A 6,628-nucleotide genomic window follows, 5' to 3' on the forward strand; every position below is an offset into this window, starting at 1 on the left:
AGCATAAGCAGTTATAAATTCATGGTCATTAGGTTTTTATACCAGGGTTGGACACCCACTCACTCAACAATGTACCTTTGTTAGTAAAACAAATAATTCTCGCATCTGGAAAAAAAACAACAACAAACAAACAAAAAAACCCAACCACAAAACAATACTTAACATATGACTAAGAAAAACAGGCCCCGAAAAGATAAAGGCTAACTCAGAAAAGGCACCTGCCTTCCCGGCAAACAGGCAGATTAAGATAAAATTTACATATAAAAGTAAACAATTTACATAAATACAGTTTCAAAGAGGTAATGGCTGATTTATGAAAGATGTATTTTCTCTCCTGATAGACAGCTTAAACTACTTTACATGACTTAAAAAAGGAAACAAAGAATTCCAAGGCAAAGTAACCAGTTTTCCAGGCTGGGGAAAACAAAACAAAACAAACAAACAACAAACAACCCTAAACACTACTGGTGTCAGTTTTACAACTATATAACTATAGTTTTATAACTGATACATATTTAGAGAATTTTGACCTTATTAATACCATCTCATCACATATGTGTGTGTGTGTGTGTGTGTGTGTGTGTGTGTGTGTGTGTATAAAATACCTTTGCCCATACAAACCTATCTTTATTCTTTTATTTGTATAGTGGTGACAGGGAATGGCAAAGGAAATGCTGACAAAGGAGATTAATCAGAACTGTATTTCACAAAGACTGTGGCAATATAACAATACAATCCAACCCTCAAGGAATGCAGCTATATGACAATAAAAAAGAGATTCTCAAGGAATGTGGCAAAAGAACAGATTCACTGAAACGATAAATGAGATGGCTGAAAGTCACCATACGTCCATTAGAAAAATTGCACCATTAGTTGTATAAACCCCTGTCCTTGCTAGCAAAAGATATATGACCCCTTTTAAAAGATAAAAATGGGTCAATCTGTCCTGATCCATTCATAGTCTGTTATGAACGTCTCACAAACCTCAGTTTCTTTCTCTTGCATTCATTTGGTATTGAAGTCTTTCTTGTATATCTGAGTCAGAACTTTCTAGTTCTTATTCAAAGAGGCCCCTGGACCTCTTTTGGAAATCCTTCCCTTGACATTTTGGGGGCTCATCCAGGATAGAAATTCCGAGGACTCCTGACCTGAGGATTCCTCTACTGGTGAGTTTTCATGCTTCTATGCTTCTAAAGTCAAACCTCTTGAACGCTATTTCCCCTATGGATTGATTGTGGGATCCAGTGTTTGCCAAAGTTTATGTGGGAGTTCATGTAGCCAGCCTCCTATGAGATGAGGCCACCTCACCAATTCCCTTCTAAGTGTCCCATGCATGAGTGCGCTGACTGGGGGATTATACTGGTGCTCTAGGGTAACACTACATGGTTCAAAATTGGAAAGGGTGTACGCCAGGGATGTGTGTCCTGTCACCATATCTTTTCAAACTGTATGCAGAGCAGATTATCCGGGAGGCTGGGCTCTATGAAGATAATTGTGTCATTAGGATTGGTGGAATATCTATTAACAATCTGCATTATGCAGATGACACAACCCTGCTTGCTGAAACTGAGGAGGACCTCAGGCACTTGCTGCAGAGGGTCAAGGACTGCAGCCTTCAGTACGGATTGAGACTCAATGTCAAGAAGACAAAGATTCTCACCACTGGACCAATTGGTAGCATCAGGATGGATGGCGAAGAGATTGAGATTGTTCACAGCTTCAGTTTGCTCGGCTCCACTGTCAACACTCTTGGCACCAGCAGTCAGGAAATCATAAAACGTATTGCGATGGGAAAGTCTGCTGTTAGGGCCCTCTCTATAGTACTCAAGAGCAATGGTGTCTCTCTGGAGACTAAGGTGTGCCTGATACAGGCCATGGTCTTTGCAATCGCTTGTTATGCATCAGAGAGTTGAACAATGACTAGGGAGGACAGAAGGAGAATTCATGCCTTTGAGCTGTGGTGATGGAGAAGAGTATTGAATGTACCATGGACTGCAAGAAAACAAACAGATTCAACCTAGAGAGGATTAAACCAAGCAACTCCTTGGAGGCAAGGATTCTGGGGCTTCGTCTGACATACTTTGGGCATGTTGTAAGAAGGGACAGGTCCTTGGAGAGGGACATCATGCTTGGGAGGGTGAAAGGATGGCGCAAGAGGGGAAGACCCTCTATGAGATGGATTGATTCAGTAACTGGGGTAATCGGGATAAGTGTGTCAGAGGCAGTGAGATTGGCACAGGACAGAGCAGGGTTTAGGGATGTTGTACATAGGGTCGCTATGCGTCGCAAACGACTTGACAGCACATAACACCAACAACAACTAGTCCTCACAAAGGGGCTTCTCTGTCCCTGAGATGACAGCAGACCCCTAATATTCTTCCCTTTGGGCTCTATCAGGTATCTGATTCCTCCATGTGTTGATGAATTTGGGGCACAGGGGTGACTCCTGGTAAGACTCATTGGGAAATAGAAGGCACGTCCGGGAATGGAGAAATTTGAAACTTCCATCTGTGCCCAGTTCTCTGAACTGAAAATTGAGACATAAGTCACCAAGCAGCACATCAAGCCCAATTAGAACACCTTGGGGTTCAAGGAACCATGACCTTAAAATTCTGCTTCTTTTATTTCTTTAGTTTGAAGGACTTAATCCTTTTACTTTCTTGCCTAAGCAATCAGCTTTACCTCTGTTTCTCTTTACATTCTTCCGCATTTCCTGCATGAAGCCTACAGTGTTATTTTAAGTAAACCTTTAATTTTGTTAATAATGTTAGTTAATGTGGTTAAAGTTTGTTGGTGGCTAGTTAGTGTTTCTTCCCTACCTGGCTTAGATTTGTGGTGCAGTGATAGAAATGTTTGTCCACAGGGTTTTGTTCATTTTGTGGTTGTCTCCTCCTCTCCCTCCCCTGCCTGTTTTTCCTGTTGATAACTGGTCAGTTTAGAGTAGAGCTATAGATTTTAGCAGCTAGTTAGGGCTTTTAAGTCTTCACTCTCTGATCTCACCCCAATCTTGCACAGACTGATAATAAGAGGAAAAGAAAAAAGAAAGAGGAAGAAAGAAAAATCATGTTTTAGTACTCACTCCCTTTGCAGGCTTACTCCAAGCCCTTCCTAAATCAGCAGCCACAGTTGCTGGTGTAGAGAACTGTAATAGGCAAAGGATTAGAGAAAAGTGAAGATACTCAAAGGAGAAGCTTACATGTGCTTTTGTTGGTTTTACTTTTAGCGGGAACAAGCTCAGAAAGGTTTTTGTTTGTTTGTTCTCATTTCTCTCAAGGAACTTTCCAAAGTCCCTGAATGTTCAGGCTGGGTACAGAGCAGAGAAAGCTTTCGAGTTTTAATGTTTCTCTCTCTCTCTCTTTTAATTTTCATCTTAAACTTAATGTGGCAATAGTTTTGGGCTCATGGATTCTGACAATTTCAGTAGAATAAAAGAGGCAACAGATAAAAGAATAAAGCTATTTTTAAAAAAAATCTATTAAATTGGAAGATGACGATGGCAAGAAATAAGCTCATGCCCACAGGTATAGTAAGAGAGTAAAGGCAAATACTTAAATAATTTAGAAGCTACTGCTAAAGAGTTTCTAAAGAATGAAAGCTCTAAATTGGTAAAAATAAAATAAACTGTGTTTGGCAGTCATAAGGCTGACTAGCCTGTTTACATCTTGTAGTCCAGAATGCCAGAGACAAATGCACCAACCAGTCTTTTAACAGCTGTATAAATAATGTGACCTAGGAATTTGGGAGCAGATAGGAGAGAAAAAGTAACATAGTACCCAGAGTAGGTGTAAGGAACAAGGATTATAGGAGGATGTGTCACAGAAGCCGGGTGCTGTTAATTGGCAGCCTGTGAAATCCAGAAAGATGGAATTTCTGAAGTACCAGGAAACGAAGTGGCCTTTCCTGGACAGGAGTGCCGTGTTCATTGCAGTGGAGGGACTCCTCCAGGAATGGGCATGGGTGAGCAGAGGCCCACAGGAGAGGACAGCCACTGAGAGTCAGGCCTCAGTCCCAGTTCTTCCTATGAATCCTTTATTCTTCAGAACAGCTATAGGACAACCTTCAATATGAGCTAAGGTTGTTTGCATAAAAATTAAAAAGTTCAAAGTTTGAAATTATACACTCGGAGGAAATGATTTCTAAGTTTATTCAACCAACATCTCCCTAAAATGCAACACTATAACACAGCTTGTTTTATTTTGCCTGGGACAAGGCAGATAGCATCAGACACCTAACATTCAGGCATTTATGGTTTTAAGAAAAATGTCTTGGGAGTCCATGTTCCCTTTAATATGGGAGGTTTCAAAGATTGTAAAGACAAGCTGGGAATTTTTCTGCAGAACTCTGAGAAATTAATAAAAGAACTTTAAAATATTACTACTATTTTTTAAATAAAAAAATTAAGAGGTTTTTTTTTTCTGTTTCTGCTGTTTTTCTGATAGGAAACACAGAACTATTAGAGCTGGTAGATACCAGGTAAATACTTTGCATGCTAGTAACCCACATTTAGCAAATAGAGCTCTGGCAGTCCACAAAATAAACCTTCTTTGGAATTATCAATTAGTAGAAAGAGCTAATAAGAACTAACAAGAACGGCCAGATATTATTTGCAGATTCATCTCATAAAGAGAATAAGAAATATTTTAGTGAAGTACATAAATTATTTTAAGTTTCTAAAAATAACACAAGATAAGAAAAGAGAATCCTATAGCTCTTAGGAATAGGCTAGGAGAAGCAATGTAGAAATTTACAAACTCAGACCTTGAATCTCAGGAAGAAAAAAGATAGTGATTCCCCGTTTTATTGGTCAGTTAGACTCCCCTCTCCCCACCTCCTTCAGGCCTTTGAGGACTGAGTAGAAGCCCAGCCAGCCTGAGATTAGGATAATTGTCCTAAGAGAGTTTGACTAACTAATGGAGGGAGATGCCCTTAAACCAGTTGAGATCCCTTTTTGAGATGTTAGAAATGAACAGATAACTGCTATGAGTAAGTTTACTGAAGAAACCTTCTCCTTTCTCCTTTAGTGATAACTATGGGGCAACCTTCCTCTAAAGTCCAAGTTACACCTGGAGTGTCTCTTGGACTCCAATAGGACTTTCTTTTTTTTTTTTTTAATTTTTTTTTTTTTTAGGACTTTCTAAAGAAGAAGAAGCAGCATATTTTCTTTTCCAATGTATTATGGCCAACCTACCCATTGAGGGACTTTGAAAGATGGCCAGTGGGGGGTAGCCTTACATATAACACCATTTTACAATTAAACTTGTTTTGCAAGAGTCAGGGGAAGTGAAGCAAAATACCTATATTCAGGCATTTATCTTTTTAAGGGATCTAATCTCTTTATGCACAAAATATGGACTTGAGGTAGACCCTAAGCCCAGTCTACCCACAAGAGCCACTATCCCAGCAGCAGAACCCCCGCTAAAGAGCTTGAAATTGAGTCTGAGCAAATAGACATCTTTAAATGAAGATACTACCTCAACTGAGGTGACACCACCAACATATAATGCTCCTAGCCACCCCACCAAAATATATCCTTGCTTGCTTCCTCTTCAAGAAGTGGGATGGAATAATGGGCAAACTATGCAAGTGCATGTTCCCTTCTCCATGAGTGATATGCACAACTGCAAGGAGAATTAGCATCTTTTTCTACTGACCCAGGAAAATTTATTGATGAAGTCCAGAAAATTATTTCTGTCTTTAATAAGACATAGAAGGACCCAGTGATCCATCCTCTTGTCCTATTGTTGTTCTCCTGATGAAAAATCAAGAATATTGGGGGCAGCAAGGGAAAGAGCAGACAGGTTTCATATCAATAACCTCAATTAGTATATGGGGCAACTGCAGTCCCAGGCCAAAATCCTGACTGGAATTACTAGCCAGACCAACCAGAAAATCAGGGATGAGCTGATTGGGACTACATGGAGACTTACTTATTTGAAGAGATAAGGGAAATTCAGATTAAAACAGTTAATGACTCAAAAATAACAAATTACTAAGGACAAAGAAGAAAATCTGGCAGACTTTAGAGAAATAATTGAAGCCATGAAAAAGTTCATAACCTTAGATCGTGAAAGCACTGAAGGCAGAGTAATTCTAAATGTTCATTTTATAAATCAGAATGCCCCTTGCTTCACTGGACAATGGAGCCTCAAAGTGATCCTAGTGAACTTTTTTTTTTAATTTATTATTAATTTCAATGAAAATTTACAGAGACATTGGATTTCCATTCATTCATTGTTGCACTTTCCCCCTCCCAACCCTCCCCCCCCTAGTACACTACCCTCTTGTAAAAGTAAAAGGAAAATTCTTTCATTGTTTTACAGTCCCTCCCCCCAGGTCCACTCACTATGCAGCCTTCTCTCTGGACTCCTGTCATGACAAAAATACCTAATCACATATCCCTTTTAAACAGTTTTCTCCCCCATCTGTTTCAGTGCAGTATACATTATTGAACCCATCTTTCTCAGTTTCCCTCCAACCCCGAGGTCAGTCCTGTTTTACAACAGTGGCACCATGCAGTATTTGTCCTTCTGTGACTGAGATACTTCACTCAGCATAATGTCCTCCAGGGTCACCCATTTTGAATAATATTGCATGAGTTCCTTATTTTTCAATGCAGCGTAGTTTTCCA

The sequence above is a fragment of the Elephantulus edwardii genome, unplaced genomic scaffold (genome assembly GCF_000299155.1).
Source record: "Elephantulus edwardii isolate Elephantulus edwardi_28Jun2011 unplaced genomic scaffold, EleEdw1.0 scaffold00335, whole genome shotgun sequence".
In the NCBI taxonomy this organism is placed as follows: domain Eukaryota; kingdom Metazoa; phylum Chordata; class Mammalia; order Macroscelidea; family Macroscelididae; genus Elephantulus; species Elephantulus edwardii.